Consider the following 26,964-nt stretch of genomic DNA (forward strand, 5'->3'; position numbering starts at 1 on the left):
TAAGTGACACGTCAGGTTATTAAATAAGAAGTTGATAGTTCCTAAGCAAAAAAGTTTCATGTCCTTAATTTTCAATAACATAATAACATTACTATCCTAGTTAGCTTTAACTCTCAAATTTGTCAGCCTTAGAATCACATAGAAAAATCTCAATTGAGTAATTGTCTTTATCAGATTTGTTGGAAGGGAGGCCAGAGGGGGATTTTCTTCATTGTTATTTTAAGTAGGAGAGTCCAGCCCACAGTAGGCAGCACCATTTCCTAGGTAGGTGATCCTTAACTATATTAAGAAAGCTGGCTTAAGCAGGAGCCTGCCATAGAAGCAGCAAGCACTGTTATTGTCTCAATTTTCTTGCCCTGTTCCCTGTCGTGATGAATCTTGACGTGAAAATATAAGCCAAAGTAGCCCTTCCCTTTACTAAGTTGCTCGCGCTCATTGTGTTTTATCACACAACAAAAACATATCTTCTGGACTTCGCGCTTTTCACATTCAGATCTTCGCCAATAGTTTCTTGAAAGTTATGTATATATAAGCACAGAGAACATAGATATTTAAACACGTATGGGATTTCTCTCCTGAGATCTTGATTGAGATCTCTCTGTAATCAGAGGAACAACCTGAATGTAGAGTAAGAGAAAACTTCCATTTGGGCATACTCATGAGTTTACTTTTGCCCCAATTCATTGAAATTAGGACTCAGATTAGTATCCACACCTGTTTGAATAGCCATCATTTTAGGGTAGGAGGACACATTGAAAATAAATTTGCATTTATGGAATTTAGTATTCATACCACTACCCTAGTGTAGGTGGAGCATTCTTTGTCTTCAAACATCATGTAGGAGGCACATGGCCTTATAAAAATAACAAATGTGGGCATGTTTTCATTCTCTGAAGGAATTTTACAGAGATCTTATTCTTCTCATAATTTTAGCCAACAACTTACAGGTTTTGAACTTTAATGTTTTTAACATTGACTTCAGGAAAGAATATAGTATGGAGAAGTCACTATCCAATTTCTGATTGGATTCAAGACCTGATCCACAGGACAGAACACATGTCTGCTACTGAAACTCATGGCTCAGTGGGTCATACGCCTTAGACAAGAAGATACTTCTTTTTTTTTAATGGACATAGTTTTAGACCACCTTCTAAATACTTACCATTATACCCAAAGATTAGTAAAGATTAGTACTGTCCCCAAAGATTAGTACTGTCCTTCAGTAAATGACAGAACATACAAAGACAAACAACTCTTCAAAGGGGGTAAAATAAGGAACTGTGATATGCCCTACATGAAAAACCTGAATATCTCTCTCTCTCTCTCTCTCTCTCTCTCTCTCTCTCTCTCTCTCTCTCTCTCTCTCTCTCTCATTCTCTCTCTCTCTCTCTGTCACACACACACACACACACACACACACACACACACACACACACACACAGAAGAAGTGGAAGTTTCTCTGAAAAGCTGTTGGAGCACACAGGTGAAGGGATGTCTTGCTAAAGCAGACAAGTGAAAGAATGATTGCCTGAAGCAGACACAGGGGAAAGGATGTGTGATGAAGGAATATAAATATGACCCCACAGGACAATGGAAGACAAACTCTGAGCATTGGTTTGGTGATCGGCCTCACTATTTTTCACTAACAACAGGCATGGACTGGTTCACCTTACATACTGTTGCTGAGCTCAACCGAGGTAATGCTGCCATTGAGAGAAACTCACCCAAGCACTGCTCCTGAGGCTCCTGAGGCGGGGCATCTTGACACTTCCCTGGCTTCTCCCCAGACCAGCTGACAGGCCTTGTGGCTTCTATAGCTGCTGGTGTGTGCCTGGTGTCTGCCTGCCAAGAGAACTGGACTGGAGCTGCTTGTTCATGTGTAGGGTCTGCTGCCTAGAGGACTGTTCTGCAGCTGCTGTGTCGTATTTGGTGTTTGCTATGGAACTGAACTGCTGCCAAAGAAGATCAAGCTCACCCCCAAAGAACCATTGCTGAACAGGTCCACTTCCCCCAAATCCTAATAACTCTTTTCTTCCTCTACCTTTGCTGGGTGGTGAGCTAGAGGAGAGGGTGAGCCCTTATTAAAAGTAGGCTGCAAAACATTTATGACAACACATGCACACACACACACACAGAGAGAGAGAGAGAGAGAGAGAGAGAGAGAGAGAGAGAGAGAGAGAGAGAGAGAGACAGACAGACAGACAGAGAGAGAGAGAGAAAACTCAGAGAATATCATGGAAGAGGAGTGGAAAGGTTGTAAGAGCCAGAAGGACTGCTGAGGAACACTGTTTCACAGATGTGACAGGGCCACTGTATGTGAACTCACAACAGATATGGTCACCTGCACAAGACTTACATAAGATCAAGCCAGTTAAAATTCCAGCATGGATACAAGAGTGGAAGAGGAGCTACTGGCAACTGGGGGAGGTAGAGACAGTTTTCTTCTGAGATTCGGCCTCTGGTGGACTGTCCATGATTTAGTCAATGATGTGTGCATACACTGGCAGCACAAATTTGACTCAGTGGGTAAAACAAGGACAACATGAAGTTGGGAAGAAAACAGGGTAGGGGATCTGAGAGAAGTGGGCAAGGAGATACAGGCTCTGGATATGATGAAAATACATTGTCTATATGTTTAAAATTATCTAAGAATAAATATGAAAGAACTCTAGAAATTATATCATATCATGATTCTTATTCATTTTATATATGGAGACAATGGAGCTGGGTGGATGGCTCAGTCAATGAAGTGCTTGCCACACAAGCAAGAAGGAAGACTGCAGTCTGACTGCAAAAAAATCATACAAAAAGATGGACAGGGCATTGTCCCAGAACTATGGAGACAAAGAAAGGGAACCTCCAAAGTCTCTGGGCAGCCAGTCTCAGTTATTTAGAAAGCTTCGGGCCAATAAGAGGCTCTGTCTCAAAAAGCAAGGCAAATAGCATCTAAGGAAGACCTTAAATAGTCCTCTGGCCTCCACATGAATGTGAGTACAACCACAATCCACACCCACAAAGATAGAAATCAGGTTATATAGTAAAAAGTGGGACTGAGTGCTGCCTTGGGTTTCCATGTCTACCTTCTGCTGGAATCCCTGAACCAGGCAAGCAGTTCTGGTTTATTAAATTTAAGGAAATATAATAATAAAATAAAATACCTTCATCTAATTACTGCTAAATCCTTTCAAAGTATACACTAATTTCACTTACTACCACATTGCTTCCCAGTAATTATGAGGCCTGGAGTTCATTCTGTATCGTCACAAAAAAGAAAGTCAGCAGAGAACAGAAATTCAAGTCCAATGTCACAAGGTAGCTATGAAGTCTCAGTTTTCGAAACAAAATTTATAATTTTAATGTAGTATAAAATAAAACCGTATATGTTATTTTCCCCAATAATTTACTTTTTATTCATTTTATGTGACAATCACAGCCCCACTCCTCCTCTCCTCCCAGTCCCACCTTTACAAGTTCCTTCCCCCATTCTCCCCTCCCCTGCTCCTCAGAGAAGGGGGAACCCCACCTTGGGTACCATCCAACCCTGGGACATCTGATCCTAGCAGGGTTAGGCACATCTTCTCCCAGTGAGGCCCAATCAGGCAGTCCAGTAGCGGGAAGGGGATCCAATGGAAGGCTACAGGGTCAGAGACAGATCTGCTCCACTTGTTAGAGGACTCATAGGAAGACCAAGCAGCACAGCTGCTTCAAATGGCACCTGCCTTTTTACAGACTCTCCGTGGCTGCATTTAGGGTACGATTAACAAGCTGAGTGGTTGTGACAAATGGTCTCCTGTGTGCTGTGCATATGGCTAAAATAGTTGCTATGTAGTCCCCACCAGAAAATATTTGTTTGCTAGCTACATCCTAAAAAGTATTGTCCTCATGTAACTGATTATTAATATCAGCATACTTCTCAAAAGCCATTGCAAGTAGAGCCTCCCTAATCCAGAAATCTAGAATTCTCTAAAACCTGAAACTTTCTGAGTGTAACTTTGTGGTGGGGTTCCAAAGTGTAAGTTTCTGAACTTGACTTTGTTTGGTGAGTCAGTCTAAACATAGGCACAGTAGAGGTACATCATAAGGACTGGGGGAATAGCTGACTGGTAAAGTGACTTCTGGGCAGGCAGAAGGACCTGAGTTCCAGCCCCCAAAACTGTGTAGAAAACCAGGTGTGGGGTCACAGGCTTAAATCCAAGACATGGACACCAGAGGATCCCTCAGGCTTAGTGTCAGCCAGACTAGCCTACTTGGTGAGTTACAGACCAGTCACAGAATGCCTCAAAACAGCAAGTGGACATATGAGAAATGATGTACAAAGCTGTCCTCTGAACTCCATATGTACAAGTACATACATGAATGTCCACACTCATGCACATTACATATACATACATACACACATGCAAGTATTAAAAGTATGTCCATCTTATGCCTATAACCCTGTATTTGAAACAGACAGGATCTTTGTGTCTAGACTCAGATCCAACTCATCTTATTTTAGAGACATCAATGTTCCAAACTCTGAAATAGTTGTGCAACCAAAGCACTTGTGATGCCAATCATTTCTGACAAGAAATACTCAAACGCTAAGGACCGCAGTTTCAGTTCACTCTCTGACACATCTCGCTATTAACTACACACCGTGAAGTCCAACAGGGGCCTGCACTTCTGACTTGCTATCCTGAGGCACACAACTGCTACTGTCAGAGATGTTCCATGTTAATAGTAGGAATGGGCATAATTTTAACTAGTTAACATTTAAAATTAAGTGTAAATTAGTTCTTAATAGCCAACTATAACTACACCAAGATTATTTACAGATAATTAAAATACTGTCTTCACTGTACCCATATATGCTATTATATATACATATCAACAAAGGCATACTTCAAAAACACTACTGCAAAGATTTATTACATGCTGTTCAACTACAACTTGAAGCATTTAGTGACAGGACTATCTCTTTAGTGACAGCACTGATAGCCACTGTTGCTTTTTAACAGTTACAGTCATTTATATAGTCTTGCATTGTCTGTTGAGCATGCAAAATTATATTTTCTCAAAAGTAAATGTGAATTTCTTGAATCTGTTTTATGAATTATTAATATAAACACAAGCAAAAAACATCTAGAACCTCGCAAAATCTTAAAATCATAGTGTTAATCTTTGAACAGTTATAGCCATCTTGAAAATGCTAGGGGCATGCTTCTTGGGGCTGAGAGATGGCCCAGAAGGTCAGGCACTTGTCACACATGCATGAGGACCAGAGTCCTGATTCCCAGAGCAATCTTAAACATCAGGTCGATGTTGAGATCCTGCCTGCAATTCTGGTGCTAGGAAGGCAAAGAAAAGGGAACTCAGGGCAATCTGCTTAGCTAGACTAACCCACATGTGTGACCTCTGGATTCAATTGAGAGACTCTGCCTCAATGCATAAGATGGAGAACTATAGAGAAAGACTTCTGTTGTCAACTTTGAGATTCCACACAAATGCATATATATACACCCATTTACCCACACATAATCCCCACCCACCCACACACAAATGGGAGATGCATAGACACATGCACATACTCCACACTCATGGTCAAGAATAGACTGTACTTCTCTGGGTTCTCTTTGAGGAGAATAAGATTCTTAGAGCTACCTTAAAGAGATATGAAATAAGATAAAAGCAAAGAAATAAATCTGTAAGACACCCAAGACACTTAAGAATCTCACCATAATGTGGTGACCTTTTAAGAAATATATTCTCGGTATACAGACAGTTTGTTCTGTCTTTATGCTGTGTCAGCCTGATAGAAGCAGGGGAGATTTCACTATTGTGACTCACAGTCTCCTATTTTCAAAGATCTTAGACCAAAGGCTCATGTCTTCTTTATGTTACATGCTGTCTGGAGGCCCTGCCCATGGTAGACACTATGACTGTGGCTTCAGAGAAGCCAGCATCTTAAGAACTGCTGGTTTTGGGGGCTGAGGAGAGGGCTCATTTGGTAAAGTGCTTGTCCTAAAAGAAGAGGACCAAAATGTGACCCCCAGGTACCACATAGAAAGTCGATGCAACCTGTTGAATATGCCTGGGAAAAAGAAGGCAAGAGGACCACTAGGCCTACCTGACCAGCCAGTCTCGACAAACTGGTGAGCTTTATGTTCAGTGGGAGACCTTATCTCAAAACCTGAAGTAAATAACAACTGAGGAAGACACCTGATGTTGTTCTCTCCTCACCATACTGTGGTGATTCGAATAAGAATGCCCCCATAGGCTCAGATATTTGAATAATGGATGGCCAGCTGGTGGAACTGTTTGAGACAAATTAGGAAGTATGGCCTTGTTGGGAAAGATGTGTCACTGAGAGTGGCTTTGAGGGTTCAAAACCCCACACCATTTCTGGTTAGCTCTATCTCTCTCTTTCCCCTGCTTATGGATCAGATAGAAGCTCTCAATGGCTGCTTCAGCACCAGGCCTGCCTGCCTGCCTGCCTGCCTGCCTGCCTGCCTCCATGCTTTCCCCCATGACAGTTCTAGACTTACTCTCTGAAACTGTAATCCCCATGAACCACTTCTTCTCTTCGATGCTTAGTGCATGGTGTCTTATCACATCAATAGAAAAGTAACTAACACAGATACACAGTACAATCCTAAAGGAACTCTGATACAACATGGTGGGGAGGGTTGAGGAGGAGGATGCCGGGAAAAACAGGCTCTGCTCATATGTAGTCATGAACATGGATAACACTGCCCAGTTAGAGGATGTAAAGGAGATTTTTTTTCTTAAAAAATAAAAATAAGAAAAAGAAAAAGTCTGTGTGGAAACCAGCCAATCAACATAAATGCTTCTCAAAGAACTAGAAATGGGTCTTTCACATGACCTGAGTATTTCTCCAGGGGACTGGAAGCCAACACATCACAGACATCCATGTATCCATCTGCAGTATATACTGAAGTACAGCTAAGCCACCAATCATGAGAACTGGGTTGGATCCCTGAGACCCATACAGTGAAAGAAGAGATTCTACCCCTGTAAGTTATTATCAGACCTCCACAAATACGCTGCAACATTTGCACATTGTACACACACACACACCCCATACATCACTTCACATAACAAAATAAATTTAATTTGAAAAATACTGAATTTTTACACTAATTCTAAACACACTCACATTAAAAACAAAATACAGGAAACATGAGTGAGTCCGGTGTTGTTCCTTTGCCCCCTGTGTTCTTAAGAAGTAAATGGTGTCTGACACTGTATGCAGACTCAGGAATACACAGCACACTCTAACGTGTCTAATTGAAGGGTCCGAGCATCTAGCTGGTCTGTATTTAGACAAAATCCAAGGACGCTCTATAACACAGAGCAGGGATTAAGCTGATGGAGCTCATTAGCCAACCAGAGGTAGGAGAAGCTAGGAAAAGAAATACATTTAAATGGCTTATATAAATTAATGACTGGCCCATCACAGTTAATGAGTAAAAACAGTATGTGTGGGTCATGCTAGAAGGGTTTGAAGTTGACCTCAAAGAGCTCTGGCTTTGCCAAGCCTGTCAGACACAGAGATGGCAGGTGGGCACCTTGCAGTTCTCCCGGGTAGTTCTCACGTCTGATTAGGAAAATCTTCAAACACTATAGTATGTGATGTTACAAACTGTGAGGTTTCTGGACAAGGCCTAGAAAGTGGATATTCAAGAATCAAGTCACTGGCCAAGGAACTGGCTCAGTGGATACAATACTTGCTATACCAGCAGAAGGACCTATGTTCAGATCCCCAGCACCCTCATTTAAAAGCCAGGGATGAGAACTTGTAGTTCCAGGACTGGTAAGACAGACTTAGGGGGGGATCCCTGAGGCTTATCTACCATACAGCATAGCCAACATGCCAAGCCCTAGTCAGTGAGACAGTGCCTTAAAAAAACAAGTAAATGAATATTTATATTAACAAATAACTAAGTGAGATGGAGCCTGATACAGAAAAATGCAGGATGTTAATCTCTGACCCACACATGGATGCAGAGGTAATCACACACACCCAAGCCAGGCTTTGGGTACGCAATAACCCAGACAACTCTAACATTTCTTGTTCTCACAGGGAGGCATGAGCCGACATTTTTTCAGTTCTAACTGTGGGGTAGCCTCAGGTGTCTACCATCCCACGAGGAAGTCTGCATACAGAAGTTGGCACTGTTGTCACCACTGAATGCTCAGACGGGAAACAGGAATCCTCCCAGACACCCGGAGTCTGTAAGGCTTTTGTGGTTTGTCTGTCAACACGCAGACTTCGACGCGGCAATTCCAGACTCTCTTCTCACTGCGTTGTGGCAGATGCTTAATGTTACTTCTATCTGTAGCACAGGGTTCCCAGCCCATTATGGAACATACACGCCTAGCTGTATGTGCTTAGTAAACGATTTCATTGGATCTGAAGTAGTAGACAGTCTTTATATTAAATCTGGAGGCTGGGAAGACGCTCAGTCAGTGAAGTGCTTCAAGCCCTTCACTGGGGTGAGGTTCCAGAGCCTACGTCAAAAGCTCAGTGTGGTGGGACACAAAAGTCATCCCAGTGCCAGAGAGATGGAGACAGGCAGACCTCTAGGGCTCAGTGGTCAGCTAGCTTATCTGAATTGATAAACACTAAATTGATAGACCCAGACTCAAAAATATAAATTGGGAAATATCTTCCCAGACCTTTCTAGCTGACCTCCCTCTCTCACGTGTTTCTTTTTTTTTCTTTATTTTGGGGGGAGAGGGGACAGCCTCTAACAAAACAATCTTACAAACTTTAATATTATCCAGAAAGGACTAAACTTTGTAAGATTTCGTAGTCATTAATACTATCAAAATACTACATCAATATGAAGACTTTGAAATGTATATTATAAAAACTTCTAATTATACATACAAAAACTGCATCTCTGAGATACAATGATTGTTAGGGAGTTCCACTGTCTCTGAATCTTCTTCCATGTCCTTTTGTACTGAACTCTTATAGCATTTCTTTTTTTAAAATATTTTTTATTAGGTATTTTCCTCATTTACATTTCCAATGCTATCCAAAAAGTCCCCCATATCCCCCACCCACTCCCCTACCCACCCACTCCCACTTCTTTGCCCTGGCGTTCCCCTGTACTGGGGCATATAAAGTTTGCAAGACCAATGGGCCTCTCTTTCCAGTGATGGCCTACTAGGCCATCTTCTGCTACTTATGCAGCTAGAGACACGAGCTCTGGGGGGTACTGGGTAGTTCCTATTGTTGTTCCACCTATAGGGTTGCAGACCCCTTTAGCTCCTTGGGTACTTTCTCTAGCTCCTCCATTGGGGGCCCTGTGATCCATCCAATAGCTGACTGTCTCACATGTTTCTTGCTAAGAACCCATCAACTATTGCTTCCAAAGCTTAGCTCATGTCTTCTCTATGAAAATTTTAGGATACCTGCCTGTGACAATAGTCCCAGTTAATCAATATGCTATAATATCTAGCAACATTTTCTAGAAAAAAAATCTACACCGTATTTACCTCATAGTCTTCATCACTGTGAAGAAGACAAAGAGGCATGGTTTTTAAAACAAGACATCCCTTACTACATTCTAAATCTTATCTTCGTACCTACAGATAAGGGCCGTTATGATCCCTCATCAAATAATCCTCTCTTAACACTAAATGGATAGCATCACAGAAAATCACAACTAGACACAATGCAGAGATCAACAGATGGTGATGAGTCCAGTCCCCCCAAAAATTCATCTACATCACTGCTCCTGTATCAGTGACTCAGAGAACATTTTAGAAGAAGGGTAGGAAAGGTGTAAGAGCCAGAATACCAGGAAGTTCTCTATGAAACAGTTGTTCCTGGAAGCAGGTGTATAAATGGGACCATAGCAATGTCAATCTCAAAGAACATGTTAACATGGAAGAGCAAAAATTTCATGGGATCTCAAACCCAGACAAAGAACTACAGGCAACTAATGACTGCTGGGAGGAGATAAGCCCCTTGCTGATTGGCCAATGCAGAGTGGTTAGCCCTGAAACCATAGACAAACAAACAAACAAGATCCAGCTTGATCAGCATGTACGTGTATGTGTATATGTGTATATGGGATACACATACATATATAAGAATGTAACTATAATGATATAAAATTACAAAAAAAAGAGGCTATGAACTTGAGAGTGAGATAAGATGGGGGAGGTTCAAGAGAAGGTAGCTGGGAGAGACTGGAAGGAGGAAAGAGGGGGGAAAGTATTGTGCATCTCTTTCAGTTAAAAACATATTTAAGAAGCTACATTTCTATTGTTTATGTGTTTACATTCAAGTTCATGTGCATATGTGTGGGCTGGTGCCCATGGAAGACAGAAGAGAACATTGGGTCTCTTGGAACTGGAGTTACAAGCTGTGGTCACCCAAATATGTGCGCTGGGAACTGAGTTTAGGTTCTCTGAAAGAGCAGTGTGTGCTGTTAACCACTGAGCCATCTCTCCAGCACTGAAGGAAAGCTTCATGCAGTCATGCTCAACTGTAAGCCAACTAAGAAAATTATTTCCAAATACTGACTTCATAAGTAGAAAGACAAAGGAAACGGTCCTGCTTTTGAGCTACCAGGGAACATTATTTCTATAGTGCAGTGGTGAGTAACCAGAGTCAGGGAAATAACAGCAACTTTATCCATAAAGTTATAACGTAATAAGTGAGCCAAAATAAACTTCCTGTGGATTGGGTATGGGGACACAAGGAAGAATCAATGGAATTTGATTTTTTTAAAAGTCAGAATTTCTGAATTCATCACTTCCTCTAGACATGTCTTTTTTTTTTTTTTAATGAAATGTCTATACCGACATTGTGGAAACTGGAAGGATCTAAAAGCAAATTACATTAGCACATAACTAAGAAGGTCCAGCTCGACCCTCTGCCTCCAGCGGAATCTTTCGTTCTCCCCAGCTGGGCTCTATATACTTACTGCAATAGAGATATCATCTCTAGCACTCATTTTCCCAAGATCCCTGAACACTGGGCCAGGAAATGCTCAGTTAGCAACTGTTCCTTTCAGTAACATTCTAAAACGTACTACTTTCTGTCCCCTGGAAGGCCAGAGAATTTGTCCAACCAAGTTCTAGCAACATGAAGAGTGCCCATCCCCTTGTTAATATTAACTTCAATGTGAACTTTTACTTACAAAATAAAGACTTGGCTTTGGAGAAATGAAGCCCTGAAAGGGGGGTTGCGGTGGGGGGGAAGCCAGGCAATTTACAAGGAGGATTAGGGTGGAAATGGATCTTTCTAAATTTAAAACACCCCCTGCCCTTTCTTGAAATAATGATTTATATTCTTGGAGACCACAAGAGAGTAATTGGATATGTGTGACTCACTCTGGAATCTTAGGTATTTTGCCTATAGGCTATTAACAATTAGTACCACTGAGGGAAGACTCATAAAGTTAGAAAAACAAGCCTAGCTGCAATGGCTAAAACTGGACTTGTAATCTGGTCGCAACGAAATATGTCATACTTTACGGCCACAGATGCTAAAACCGAAGAGCTAGCTTGAAGCTCAGTGGTAAGGTGTTTGTCTTTGCAGCACGTGGGAAGCCCTAGGTGGATCCCTAGTGCCACAGCACCACCATAACAACAGCAAAAGGAAACTGAGTGACTGGAGCTGTCAGTCGATGGCCATGATTAAGTGGGGTCAGGTGGGTAAGCTGTGTGGTGGGTGAGAGAGGCCTTTGGAAACTGAAGATGGAGGAAAGCATTATTAAACGTCTCGGGTTAAAGTGTTCTGAGGGCCTGATGAGATGTCTCTGCTTGGAAATGCTTGCAGGGCAAGCATGCAGACATGTGATTTGGCCAGGAACTTCATTTAAGAGCCAGGTGCCGTGGTAACTAACTCCTGGAGGTGGCCATGGTGCCTAACAGAATTAGGGAGCTACAGCTTCAGCAGGGAATTACATTAGAAGACAGCTAGCATGAATCTCTGATATGTTAGCACACACAGGTGTACATACACACATATGTATACACACACACACACACGAACAGAGAGAGACACACACATGCACATAGACACACACACACGGGGGGGGGGGGGGTCGGGGGGGGGAAGGTACAGATAAGATAGAATAGATAAATGTATAGTTCCTAATGGCAACATTTTGGCCAGGGGTTGAAAGACATGTTGCTGGAGGTTGTTTGTTTGTTTGTTTTTGAGACAGGGTTTCTCTGTATAGCTCCAGCTGTCGTGGAACTCACTTTGTAGACCAGGCTGACCTGAAACTCGGAAATCCACCTGCCTCTACCTCCCAAGTTCTGGGATTAAAGGCATCTGCCACCACTGCCTGGCATGTTGCTGTTTTTTTAAGATTTATTTTTTTATTATTTGTATATCTATATGTGTGTATCTGCGTGTCTGTGTGTCTGTGTGTCAGTGTGAGCATGTCCACAGAAGCCAGAAGAGGATATGAGATCTGGAGATGGAGTTACAAGAAGCTGTGAGCCACCGGATGTGAGTTCACTGTATGCTCAGCTAGCACTCTTTACCCCTGAAGCATTTCACCAACCAGCAGTAGGAGTATTACATCCTCCAGGATCAGGGCCATATGGACTCCCTTCTGTGCTGCTCCGAAAGGCGCACACTCAGGGCTCCTTCTGACAGTCCTCCCTCAGGGATGCCCTTCTCTATGATAAATGGTAATACGTTGAAACCCCACTTCAGACCCTGTCCTCAAGTTATAACTTAGCGCTATGCTTTCTCCCCTTCAAAACTGACACTACAGGTTAAGTTAGTTCAGGACAATGGTTATATGGCAAGCACAAGAACACGAGTCCAATCTCCAGCAGCCATGTAATAAAAAAATAAATAATTATGATAATAAAACTAGCCATGAGAGTGCATGCCTGTAATCTCATCAATGTGGGGCAGAGACGGGCAGATCCACGGGGCTAATTGGCCTGCCAGCTAGGCTTAGTTGGCACACAGCACACTATCAAGTTTGCAGTGTCCAGAACTGATAACAGGAATAAATAATCCTGATACAGTCTAAACAAGGAGAATACCACATGAAACTCACCATTTTCATTTCAAAGGAAAAGAAAGGGCCTACTATGTGCTATGACCTGAACACCTGTTACGTTCAGCTCTATGCTGGCTGTTGTTCATGTAGCAAGAAAGTAAAGCCAGGTACTAACAATATGTGCAAAATCCAAATTTTGTATGGGATAATTGTAGAGTTTTGAAAATAAATGGCATAGTCTCGAGGTTGAGAGGATGGAAACCCAGATATTCTGAAGAATCCATATAAGATATGGGGAGCAAGGGACTTGGGTCATCTTTGAAGGATGAATGGGACTCACTGATTTTCAGTATGGACCAGCAAGAAAGCACAGGAAACATGAGTGAACTTGAGGAGAGTGGTGGGAAGAAAGCACAGTTAAAAAGAGAAGCAGTTAAGATTTTCCGTGTAACATGGTCAGCCTCTCATTCTGCTCTAAAGATGTTTGCTTTTGCTAGAAAATCTCCAGAACTTAGAATTCCTCACGTATTTACTTGACAAGCTAATCCTCTGAGATGTTAGCATGACCTGAAGGAGTTGGGGCTAGAGAGCAGGCTCCGTATCATGATTACTGAGTAAAGCATGAAGACCTGAATTTTAGATCTCCACAACCCACATAAAAGCCAAACATGGGCACACCTATAACCCAGCACTGGAGGGCATATGGGAATATGATCGCTATGGTTTGCAAGTCAACCATTCTAATTCCAAGTACAGTGATTTTGTCTCAAAAAAATATATAGGTTTAGTGCAGAACACTGGTAGAAAACACCTGATACTGGTCTCTTGCTGTCACATGTATACTTGTGGCCACACACTCTCATAAATTCCTGCACACACACACACACACACACACACACACACACACACACACACACACATGGACTTAAGGAGTCATGTAATGACACTTCTCATCAGGTGACAACTGCAAGCATCAGGTGATTTTCCTAGATTGCCAATTTCCATTTTTCTGGAAATGGGAACTTCCATGAAACAGTTGAAGGGGAGAAAGGTCTATTTCAGCTAGGCATGGCTCTGAATACATTTTAAACAATGTCTTGAAGCAAATGTTCCCTAAAGCAAATACATTACTGTGCACATGTCTGACCCAAATTGGGAACTTGCACTCATTCGTAACATCAAAGAATTTCTCTTTTACCTCCAGCAGCTCTCTCTGCTCATGTTCCTTTCTTCTTTCTTTCTTCCTCTTCCATTATTCTTTTGACACAAGACCCATACCACCTAGACTGGCTTGAAACTCACTGTATAGTTAAGACTCATCTTGAACTTGCAATCTTTGTCTCCTGTGGGTTTGCCGGCAAATATCACTCCATCAGATGTATGTGGTGCTGGGAATAGACCCCAGGACTTCATGCAGAATAGACAAGCACCCTATTCACTGAGCCACCTCTCCATCCCCTCACTGGATCAAAGGTGATACAGCAGAGTCAGATAACTCAAGATTAAAACATTGGGCTTCTGATTAGCCAGTGAGTCTCAACTTTCGGAAGAGACAGAAGGCTCAGTAACAGACAGTGCAGTTTCCCTTCATAGGCATTTTAACCTCAATATGATTGCTCTGCCCTTGTTAATGTCCCGAGACTGATTTTTTGTTGTTGTACCATGCTGTGCTCAAAACTCCTGTGCAAACTTAAACATTAGTCAATAGAATGGTTTCCTGGAAAACCTTTTGAAAGTGGCCCAGGACTCTGACCTCACTCTACAGCCCACTGCCTGCCAGAGTGCTGTTTTATTGCCTCTAGAATGTTCAGGCCAAGAGACAGCTAGGGAGTCAGGATTTCAAGCCAAGGAGGTTTATAAAGATAGTAGCTGCTTTCAAGATAGGAAACTGCCACTGTCAACTCTTAGTGGTTTTATGTATCTAAAGTTTCTCTTTGGCTTCTATTGACCTACCTGGTGACTGGAAAAAACATAGATTAATACTTGCAAACTGCTTTTATGTGTCTGAGGGTTCTGTAAGATCCCTTACCACTGTATTACAATGTGATGATTGCTAAATCCCAGGGCTGGAAGCTTGCAGGATTCTTGACAACTTAGACATGTGGAGAAAATCTTGGAGTTTCGCCATGGAGTCCACATCCATGGGTTACCATTATTGGGGGTATCCAGAGAAAGTGTTGCTTGAGAAGAAAGGAGGTGTGGGTCCACATAGATCACCTTGGATGGTGTCTGCCCAGGAACTCAGCCACACTCTGTATCCTCAACCAAGCCTCCAGTCAACCTCGTAGCTTCTGCTCTGACACCTTAGGTGTCCTCTATCAACAACTGAGCAAATATACTCACTTCTTTGTGATCATAGACCCAGATTATTTCTCCAGAGTTATTTATGAGGTCAAATTGTACATGCAATACACATTGGGGCACAGTACAAACTCTGGAGGAAAAAAAAATCTACTTTGTACTTTCTCTTTCTGAGAGACTCAAATATACATTTCCTAGGCCTTTGGGTAAAAGTGGAAACCAAAATACTGTCTCAGGTCTCTGTGCAAGGGAAGCTGTGGAAAACTGGGAGGAAAGAAAACTAGGTCTTGAGGGCTAGGAGTTGGCTTAGTGGGGAAGGTGCTTGCGGTGCACACTTTAGAAGCAGGGTTAGAATCCAGTGTCCACGTAAAAGCTGGGCATGGCAGAGCATGCACCTTTGGCTCCAGCATCTGAATGTAGAGACAGGGTCATTCCTAGGACTCTATGACCAGCCAGTCTGCCCTATTTAGCAAACTTCAGCTTTAGTGAGACCCAGTCTCAATAAATCAGGTGGAAAGCTACTAATAAAGACACCCATTGTCAACTGATAGTCTCAATGGCTATACACATAGCTCAGTACACCTGGACATATCCTTCCTATTCACCCCCTACACCTAAGTGACACCTTTCAAGGTCTTATAGCCTACACAGGAATATGCAGAGCTAGATCTTAACAATATTTTGTTTTTAAAAATCACTCCTGGCCAGGCGGTGGTGGCATATGCCTTTAATCCCAGCATTTGGAAGGCAGAGGCAGGCAGATTTCTGAGTTCAAGGCCAGCCTGATCTACAAAGTGAGTTCCAGGACAGCCAGGGCTACACAGAGAAACCCTGCCTCAAAAAAAAAAAAAAAAAAAAAGAAAGAAAGAAAGAAAGAAAGAAAGAAAGAAAGAAAGAAAGAAAGAAAGAAAGAGAATCACTCCTATATTCATGAGCAAATAAATAAATAAATAAACAAACAAACAAAAATCCATTATAAATTACCCATTTCATGTCTCTTTCTAAATTAAGAGGGACATTTTATCATCTGTTACTTCATGAACACTGCAGAGCTCCTCAAATGCATTTTTATCAACTGGACCACCCTGCTTAGAGTTTGTCTTTCAACTGCATGGGGAATGTTTGTAATCTTTATTTTCCCATATAAATCTACAAGATGCCTTTTCCTTGGGGCTCTTTACTTTAATTCCAAACAAATTATATTAAGTTCCTAGCTGTTACATTGATAAGTGTGATTCTAGGCATAACGAGGGCCAAGCAAGACAAATGTCTTCAGATTGGTGACATGGTTACCTGTGTCTCTGGTGCGCCCCAATATTATCACTTCAGAGTTTGATGTATCTGAGACTATTTTTGAAGAATATAACTTTATTTAAAGTAGATGTATTTTTCTTGTGTGTATATGTATATGTGAATGTATATTTACATGGTGTGTGTGTGTGTGTGTGTGTGTGTGTTTTGAGACTAAAATACAACCTTCTCATGAACCATCCACCTTGTTTGGGGGGACAAGTCCTCTCACTGGGCTGGAACTCATCATGTAGATTAGGCTGGCTGGTCACTGAGCCTAAGATCCACCTGCCTCTGCCTGGTCTGCAGTGGGATACAAGGGCATGTCGCTGCCAGCTAATGTGGGTTCCAGGGACTGAGCAAGGTGCTCATGCTTGGGTGGCAAGTTCTTTGCCAGCTAAGTCACCTCTTCAACCCTCAGCAGTGCAACCCTTTACGTCATTTGTGATCCTTTTCTACAATGTATTTCAACACAGGCTTTGGGTACCTAGCATCCATCATTAAAGTACACGTATTTTCCTATTACAGTAGAAGGCACATTCATACATCCATAGGTTAATCTAGCAACTCTGTCTATAATGTACTTCATTGGGTTAAATATAAATAAAACTAGATCTGACTTCCTCATCATCCTTGGTATAGCTGAACCTTCAATTGTTTTCTTGGCCCTAGATGACTTTTATTCAAATACTGGGCATTCCCTAAATAAGCAAGAAAGCAGACATACACAAATCACCCAAATAAAGTCTGCTATGAGCCTAGGAAGGTAGTGATGTGTCTCCTTAAGTGGCTTCAGAACATGAAGGCTGAACATACCCTTACTCCCTAAAGTAGGTCCTGTAGTTGATGTTAAGTAATCCCTGGGTATATGGCTTAACCTGTCATCTTCTTTAGGATGGTCCAGTGCTGACATAGCTATTGAAGCATGAGCCAATGCCCAGCTTCATTATCCTCTGTGCTGGGCAGAAGGTGTGGCTTAAAGACTAAACTCTTATCCTGGTTGGGGACTGGAATTGTCTGACTCTCGTAAACAATTCCTGGTGGGTAATTGGGGAAATGGCATTGATGACTGTCCAGAGGGAGGCATGGGTCTTGCACTTTGCGGAGAACAAAACTATGATTTAGAAATTTAGCACAAGGGTTTAGAGGAGGAGAAGCAATAGATAGCTCAATACCCTGGTCTCCTGTTGCTTTGGGGAGGAATCCAGGAGCTGTTACAGAGTTGGCATAAGGCACTGCTAGCTCTCATTGCTGTTAGAGAGCATGGAATTCTGTGTCTGCTGCACATCTAACCCCCCAGAGATAGCCTCTTTATCTCCTGAAGGGATTTAAACCAACTACAGTTCTTATTTTATTCTGTGTCCACTGTTAAAGATGCATGCAGAGAAAGTTTGCATGTTGCCAATTAAAATCCCCCTCCCCAGTGGAGGTCTATGATTCCAGCAGAGGCAAGCATTTAATACTCATGGCTCCTTAGTCTCCATGCATTAACCCCATGAGGAGAGAGGCATACTAACACGTGAAGAGGCTGAATAATATAAGAGCCAAGATACATGGGATGGAAATCTCTGGGATAGTCAGAGACTGACGCTAAACAGGATTAATTCTTGTTTGTACCTGTGCTTTACAAGTGCAAGCCAACCTTTTCAATAGATCATTACGAACTTCTCATGGCTTCCAGCAGGCAGTTTTAATATTATTTTAGACATAGAGACAGAAACACACAATAAATAAATAAATAAATAAATAAATAAATAAATAAATAATTGCAAAAGCAAGTTTTAAAAAATATCCCTTTAACATAGTCTGTATGTGCATATGTGTATTGCCATTCTGTATCTGTGGAGGTCTGAAGACAAACAATGGGAATCAGGTCTCTCCTTCTCCTATGTGGGTCCCAGAAACGGAACTCATGTCACCAAGCTTAACAACAAGCACCTTCACCCACTGAGATGATCTAAAAGTGGAATTCTGTCTGTGTTACGGAAAGAATTCTTTCCTGGAAGTAAGCTTTAGAGGCATGGATGCCAAAACTTCTGCCGGAAAATGTAAACTGACATCACTGTTACAGAGAGCATGGAGGAATATCTGGGATGAGGGTCATTTTATGTCCGTCTCCATTTCCTTGGGACAGCATACAAATCCAGAGAATGAAAGCAAGTTGTATTAATTGCAAATACTCTTTTCTTTTAGAGTAGGGATCACAGATAAACCAAAGAGCAAAGGAGAACTTCTAGGTTTCAAGAATTTTGTTAAAACTCTTTGATGGCTAGAAGGGAGGCGCCTCCGGCCTCTTTTTCTAGCAGGTTCTGTACATGTTGATCAATTAAGTGCTTCAGTCTTTCTGGCAGTGCAGGAACCGTGCCCCACAGGAAGCAGGAGTTAAGTGCTTTCTCAAAGCAAACAGTTCGTAGTCAATATTTTATAGATTCTTGGAATTAGGTATCAAGGTTTTGTCTGCCCTTCAGAGAGGAGAGGGTGAGGAAACAAAATGAAACAAAAATCCCTAGAGTTTCAGTCTGAGGACATGGCTCATTCAATGAACTACTTCCCATGCAAGCATGAGAACCTGAGCCTGGATCAGCAGAACCTATGATAAGAAGCCAGGCATGGTGGCATGCATCTGTAAGCTCAGCACTATGGAAGTGGAGGCCAGTGGATCCCTGGAGCTCACTGGCCTTAACAGCCCAGGGCAATTGAGGAGTTCCAAGCCAGTGAGAGAGACTGTCTGGAAAAAAAATCAAGATTGACAGCACTGAAGGAATACCAGCTGAGATGTCCTTCTGCCTACACACACACACACACACACACACACACACACACACTCACACACACACACACACACACACCACATATACTCTCTCACACATACTCATACAAACAGAGAGGGACAGACAGACAGACAGACAGACAGAGCAGGAGAGAGCTTGGCTCTGGCTTTTCTGAATCACCCTTTCTCTTGCCAACAATATATACATGTCACATTGTCATTATGCCTCACTATCAACCTTCTAGCCCATTATCTTCAGGGTGAAAAATATGGAAGATGATTTGAGTTTTATATGTTATATTGTTAGATGTCAAGACTAATAAATACAATGCCCTAAGGACTGCTTCTTAGTAGCACAATTATAGGACATGTTCCAAAATGGATTGGATTGGGGGTAGTTTTTACATATGCATGTATGAGGTATGTGTAGATGTGGATGTGCTCATTCATGAAGACTTGAGGTGGGCATGGAGTATCTTTCTCCGTTGCCCCCCCCATATATGTATAACATATGAATAAGGCCAACCCCCTGAGAAATTCGGCAATTGCCAAGTTTACAAGTAGGTGTCACCTAATGTTTTCAATTTACTTGGACATGGCCTATTTTCTTAAATTATCTGTAGTGACCCAAGGTGTTGGTGTTTCTGCAGTCTATACTTAGGGCAATGCTTCCATGCATGATTATTTAAAGCACCGGTTCTCTACAAGAGATGAGATATTAATGTCCTCTGGTAAATTCTAGGGAAATATCTGCAGATATTTTGGGTTGTCACAATATGTGTGTTCCTAGCAAGTAATGAGTAACAGTCCAGGATTATCTTAAACACCATGAAATCCAATGACAACCTTTATCCCTATGACAAGGAAGTGGTAGTTTGTTGAACTTAGTGTTTATGAACATGGTGCCCCAGTGTGCTTTCTCTTTCTGTGAAAAGCACTGACCAAACCAACATGAGGACAAAAAAGTTTATTTAGTTTACACTTTCATGAGGCCCATCGCTGAGGGACATCAGGACAGGAAACTCAAAGCAGGAGCCTGCAGACTGGGATGGAAACAGAGACTAAGCCAGTGTTGCTTTCTGGGTTGTTTCCAGGCTCACAGTCAATTGCCTTTCATTGATGTCTGGCCCCCAAATGCCCAGTGGTGGCCTGTCCATAGTGATTGTGGCTCTCTCACATCAATTAGCGATTAAGAAAATCCCTATAAACATGCCCCACAGGCCAATCTGATGGAAGCAATTTCTCATTTGAAATTCCCTCTTCCCAGGTGAACACTTGGGAAGTGTCAAGGTGACAAAAAACTAACCACCATGTTTGGTGGACTTAAGTCTATGCATCTATGCATGGATGCCCTGGTCCTCTCCAAATATGGTTGTCTTATTATGGTCATAGAGACCTTTGTGTGTGTGTGTATGTGTGTGTGTGTGTGTGTGTGAGTGAGTGAGAGAGAGACAGAGAGAGAAAGACAGAGACAGAGACACACACACCGAGAATATGCTAGAGGTCAACCTTGGAATTCTGAGACACAATCTCTCACTGGAAAGAGGACCTCAGTGATCTCCACAGGCTCCACTCCACTGTTTCCACCTCCTTAGCACTAGGATCACGAGCAGGCCTCCATGCCTTCATTTTTATGTAGGTGTTTGCAGGACAGGGGTGAGTGTCTGGCTCTGGGAATCCACGGAATCCCAGATGGGTGGGTGCTGGACAAGGGGCAGTCTTAGGTACCAGGTTCTCAGATTTGGGCATCCCAGGCACCACTGGACCCCTCTGAAGAACTAAGAACAGAATGGGGGTGGCCCATGAGAGTCCTTGGTCCAGTCTGTGGCTGCAGGAAGGCCTTCTGGTGGGAGGTTAGACACAGCTCCTTAGGTAAAGCCTATCTTATCATTTGAACATGGCAGACCTTGATGAGCAGAGACAGTCTATGGTTTTATAGCATTATTGTTGAAAGGCAGGAGAAAGATAGAAGGTAGAAAGAGAAGCCGGCCATGGCCACATGGATACCTGGGGAAAGGAGAGAGAGAAGGAGAGCTAGTGATGAGAGTAAGAAAGGTGAAAGCTTAAAGAGAGGCGAGGAGGGGTCAAGCAGCCCCTTGTATAGTGGGCTGGGCTATCAGGTAACTGTGGGGAGAAGCATGCCTGGCTATAGTCAAGTAACTGTTGGGGTGGAGTCTAGCCAGAATGCCAGAAGCTTGGAACATTGTCTGGGTGACTTATAGTCACACAGTTATGGAGTTGGGGGCTCTGTGGTGTCAGGCACCTGACTCTGGGAACGAGGTTCACTTTTCAGTCCCTTGAAGAGTCTTCTACTGGGTTGCCGGAGCAAGCCTCACTCAACCAAAATAGGCTGCCTATCACAGCTCTACAGGTGTTAGGGATCACACTCAGATTCTTATGTTTGTGTAGCAAGCATTTCTTCAGCCTGAACTTTTTATTTCTTACAGTAGATCTAGAGTGTCTCAATTATGACTTAGAAAATCCAAAAGGGATAACTTAAACATTATCTGGTGAGTTATTGGAAACCTGTTAAATCTGTTTTGATTAGTTATTTCTAGTAAATTCTTCAAACTTTTGTCCCATATTATATAGTACCCTCACACAGTATTTGGGATTATCAAATGACTAGCATAAAAGATATTTGTTAAGTATATATTTCCATAAATACAATATACTACACTACAAGCAATTGCTGTAGTCTTGATGCTTTGAACTCTAAAACAGTAAGTCTCCTAGTGACCTTTATTTGACACCACCTAGACAAATATAGGAGGCAAGTCTTGAGATTGAGGAATTACCTGCACAAGGTTAGCCCAGGGGAATTTCTGTCTTGATTGTTACTGTGGGCAGCACCATCCCCTAAGCAGGTAACCCTGGGCTCTATAAAAAAGCTGGCTAAGCATGAACTTGAGAGTGAGCTAACCAACAGTGTTCCTTTGTCATTTCTGATTCCAGTTCCTGTTTGAGTTTCTGCCCTTACATTCCTCAGTGATGGAAGTATAAATCAAATAAATTACTTCCTCTTGTAAGCTGCTGCTGGTCATGGTGTTTGCCACAGAAAGCTAGAATATTAGCTATAGTGACAGCTTCTTTCTATAGAGAAAGGAACTCATCCTGAGGATTGTTCATTTGCTAGTTATGACAGGCTAAGACAAAAGGCCTCCCATCCCTTAGTCTCCTCCTCTTTCCATAGCTGGGAAAGTACGCCACTGCCACTGTTCCGCACATATTTCACATGTAGGATGAAAGTATAAATTCATTCATGAATATTCATGAGTTCAATTTGTGATTTCCAATTGTCTATAAATTCTAAACTCTTGAGGCTACAAATGGATAAAGATTTTTATCAAGTGTTAGAGATATTTTCTACTATTATTTTTCTTATGATCTTTCATGTCAATCAAAGATATTTAGCCAAATCAGAAATTGTAGGGTTTATAAAAATCATCACATACAAAAAAAAAAAAAACTTTCATCTTAATGTTAACTTACCATATCAGAACAAATTAAGACAGAGGAAATCAAGAGTGTGGTTTGACATTAACTAATATACATGTCATGTGGGTATTTTGAAGATTTTATTTTTAGTTCTGTGCATGCAGGGATGTTGCAGGCACATAAGTACAATGAACACAGAAACTACAGAGGCCAGGAGAGGATGTTGGAGCTGCTGAAGCCAGAGTTACAGGCACTGGTGAGGCGCCCAATATGGCCGCTGGGAACCTAACCCAGGTCTTCTGTTTAAGCAGCAAGTGCTTCTAACTGCTGAGCAATTTTTCCAAACCACATCCATTTTTAAGGTCAATTAGGAAGGTACAGAGGGAAAAACGGACTTTATTATATATTTAAGAGGGTTTAGATTTAATTGTAGATTCTGATTCCATCCATTTCTTTTTATGCATCCATAAATATTTGCCTTTTTAAAAAGAATTTGCTGGTACCAAAGAGATTGAACCTAAATGTCTGTTATTGTTGGATGGCTGTATTTGAGCTCCACAAATTCCCATATAATTCCACATCTCAAAGACAGATGATAGGACTATTTTTATAATACACTAAACAGGAACCCAAAATAACATAGCTACCTTGAGGATGATTACAATATATTTTTGTGTCATTGCAGATGCTGAAAAAACAAGTAAAGCCTGAACTTCCTCAGTGAAGCTAAGGAAACTAAAAATATTTTTCCGTGAGTATATATGCCTGTGTAAATGTTTATATGTGCACATGCATATACATGTACATAAAGGCCAGATGACAACTTTAGATTCCATTCCGTGGAGGCCTGTCAGCTCACTGTTTGAGATAGAGTCTTTCACTGACCTGGAAATTGCCAGTTAAATATATTCAAGTACTTGACTCTAAAATTATAATATACTTATGTACAATTTTAGTACATCAGTTAATGTGAGGAGCCACAATAAAAGGTTCACCCCCCCTATGATAATTGTAGCAGTCACCAATCACCGGCACGATAAACACATGAGGCTATGACTTAAGGGGAGTTTGTCTAATTTCAGACACTCTAGTTAAGCTCAGGTACATGACACAAGGATTTTCTCAAGATCCCCCAGACAGCATAGGTCTATGTGATTCATGAGTAAAGTGTTCACAAAACCTGATCATCACCAGGAAGGACTTTACACACCAATCCTTGACATTCATGTATTCTTAGAAGTTCTGATATCACCTTAGACCATGACAAACCCTCCCACTTCAAGTCAGTCAAGTCAGGGTCAGTTTGGAAAACAAAAGCAACTGTAACTGCATGATTTAGTATAAAGTTTAGAAATCTATTCTTGGTCTTCTTCTTCTTTTTTTTTTCCATGATAGCCTTTTCCATCTCTTCACTGATAGTCACTCTGACCACTCAAATAGCATTATTACCCTCTGTTGTTATTCAAATAGAAGGAGACTATTGAACCCTCTGACATCGTACCTGAGGCTTTATTGCTCCAAAAAGAACGCTGTGGAAGTTTGCACACAAAACTCTGCTCGCTTACCATGCTTGAAATGAGATTTAACTCAGCCATGTCTAAGACCAATGATGTTTATTAGCTATTCCTTTCCCATGCATGTTGTTACTTGGTTCAAAGAGATGGCAAACCATATTCCTCCAATGTGATGTATACACAGTATATGTTAATACTTACTGTCCAAATTAAACTCCAATTTTTTTGTTGCTCTATATATTTCTTGAAAGACAGAGCATAGGGAACAGTCTACACAAGGAGTTTAAATGTAATTTTATAAATGTCATAGATCAGTTTTAAAATGTGCTTTCAAATAGATCTATAGAAAAGTACAACTTAAACATTGCAGCTTTGTACATAGTTGCTAGTTTAACGTATGCTCTAGTTTACCAAAAACGAACAAACTAAGAACAAATAATTATGAAGGTTATAGTTCCCCAAAACAAATCTTGTTAATATCATATTAGCTAATAAGCAAATGACTGGTGGACAAGAGACACAATTCCATGGTTAGTGTTTGCTGTACAAACAGGAGAATCAGAGTTTAGATCTCCAGAAAAGCCATGTAAACATCAGTGGGTGTAGCAGTCTGCCTGTAATTCGAGTGGATACAGAGGATCCTTACAGCAAGCTGTTTAATGACACCAGCTATAGCAACATGTTCTGGGTTTGCCCGAAAGACCCTGCCTCAAGGATGTGTTAAAAGAGCAATGAGGATGCTTCCTGACATCAACCTTAGAATTCCACATGCACAACCATGAACTCACTTATGAACTCAAAGCAGCTGTGGTTACCTACACAAGTCCCACACAAGATCAAGCCCTTCAACATGGAGGGGAGGGGTTTACAAGGCCCCACCCCCAGCTGAGGAGCTGGTGATTGCTGAGAGAGGGAAGTTTCCTGGTAGGTCCTCCATGCTCCAGTGGATGGCCCCATACCCACAAGTACATGGGCAGCACGCTTCAGATGTGGTGAGTTATAAAAAATATATTTACTAGAGAAAGAACTGAAGGAGTTGAAGGAGCTTGCAGCCCCATAGGAGGAACAACAATATGAACCAACCAGTACCCCCAGAGCTCCCTGGGACTAAACCCAACAGCCAAAGGGTACACATGGAGGGACCCATGGCTCCAGCTGCATATGTAGCAGAGGATGGCCTTGTTGGACATCAATAGGAGGAGAGGCCCTTGGTACTGAGAAGGCTCAGTGCCCCAGTACAGGGGAATGCCAGGATAGGGAAGTAGGAGTGGGTGGGTTGGTGAGCAGGGGATAGGGGGATAGGATACGGGGTTTGGGGAGGACAAACCAGGATAGGGGATAACATTTGAAATGTAAATAAAGAAAATATCTAATAAAAAAAAGGGCAAGAAGTTGAAAGTGGGTAGAGAAGTAAGTGGTGGATCTGCGGGAGCTAGACAGATGGTTGAAGAATGAATATGACCAAAATACATTTATGTGCATGTCATATTACCAATTAACACAAATATAGTTAAAAAAACAAAACTTATGAATCAACTGAAACATTTTCCCAGTAGTATTTTTATGTATGGAGCAAGATTTATATATTACTATGACCAAAGATTATGCACTGAATGAAGAAAAATATATAGTACTTTATCCCAAACTGGAACTAGAGGTAAAAATGGACACATACATAAATGAATAAATGACTATGGGAGCTTCTTTGCCCTCCCCGCTTGGGACAAAGGCAGTAGGCAGGACAACACTCATGTAGCCTGCAGCGTGTAATAATGGACTCGCAAATGTATTTCAAACTATCAAGAGATACGGAGGTCATAAGAAAAGCAATCCAAACACCATCATGGCGATTGCAAAGAGCACACTCACAGGACCCTAGAAAACTAACACATGACAGCCATCTTTCCAGTTTATTCCCAGGGGACCCGAGAATGACTAAATGACTTGGGAGGTTTAAGCCCATGTTACCAACTTCCATTCTAGGGTGCTTGGACAAAGGTCTCAAATTACTTTCTAAACATAGAGTCAGAGCCCTCCACATAAAACACAATCTCAGCATGGAAAAAATACTGCCCAGAAGCCTTCCAGGACAAATCTTCTCAATGGAAGAACCAGAAACCTGTCCACTTTTCACTGAAGGAAAGCAGCAATAATCTGTGAATAGGGAAGTTAGTAGAGAATTTGTGTCGACTTTCTGACGTATTCTAAGTTCACCATGTGGCATTCCCACCTGCTTACTCTGGCAATCCTAGACCTGAGGACAAACTCTCAGCTGTTCCTTTGCTTTAATTATAAATTTCCATTCTCCAAGTTAGGGCTTCATTTTAAAACATTTTAAGTATTTTAATTATTTTTTAAATTTATACAATGCATTTGATCATATTTTTTCTTGTGGCCTCTTTATACTGTTAAAATTTTTATGTAAATCTAGATACACAGGTATACAAACTTGATATCCAAATCAAACATCTACTAATAATAAATAATAAATGTACTTAAGGCTATTTTTATAAAATACAATAGATGTATAGTTTTATCATTCATTAAATATAACAGTAACTCTGCAAGCTGATGGGATGGATGCGCTTATTTCTTACATGAGCAATCACATCTAGGCTGAATATTTGACACTGTAAGAAACAAAGCATCTTCCACA

The 26,964-nt window shown here is 41.6% G+C and overlaps 1 protein-coding gene across 7 annotated transcripts in view; it reads right to left on the reverse strand.

The window, feature by feature from the left end:
• The window catches only part of Nckap5 (NCK associated protein 5), an 896,002-nt gene that overhangs the window by 584,768 nt on the left and 284,270 nt on the right, over nucleotides 1–26,964 (reverse strand). The gene's annotated exons all lie outside the window — the stretch shown is intronic.

The sequence above is a fragment of the Mus caroli genome, unplaced genomic scaffold (assembly GCF_978045245.1).
Source record: "Mus caroli unplaced genomic scaffold, Mus_caroli_1 scaffold_1, whole genome shotgun sequence".
In the NCBI taxonomy this organism is placed as follows: domain Eukaryota; kingdom Metazoa; phylum Chordata; class Mammalia; order Rodentia; family Muridae; genus Mus; species Mus caroli.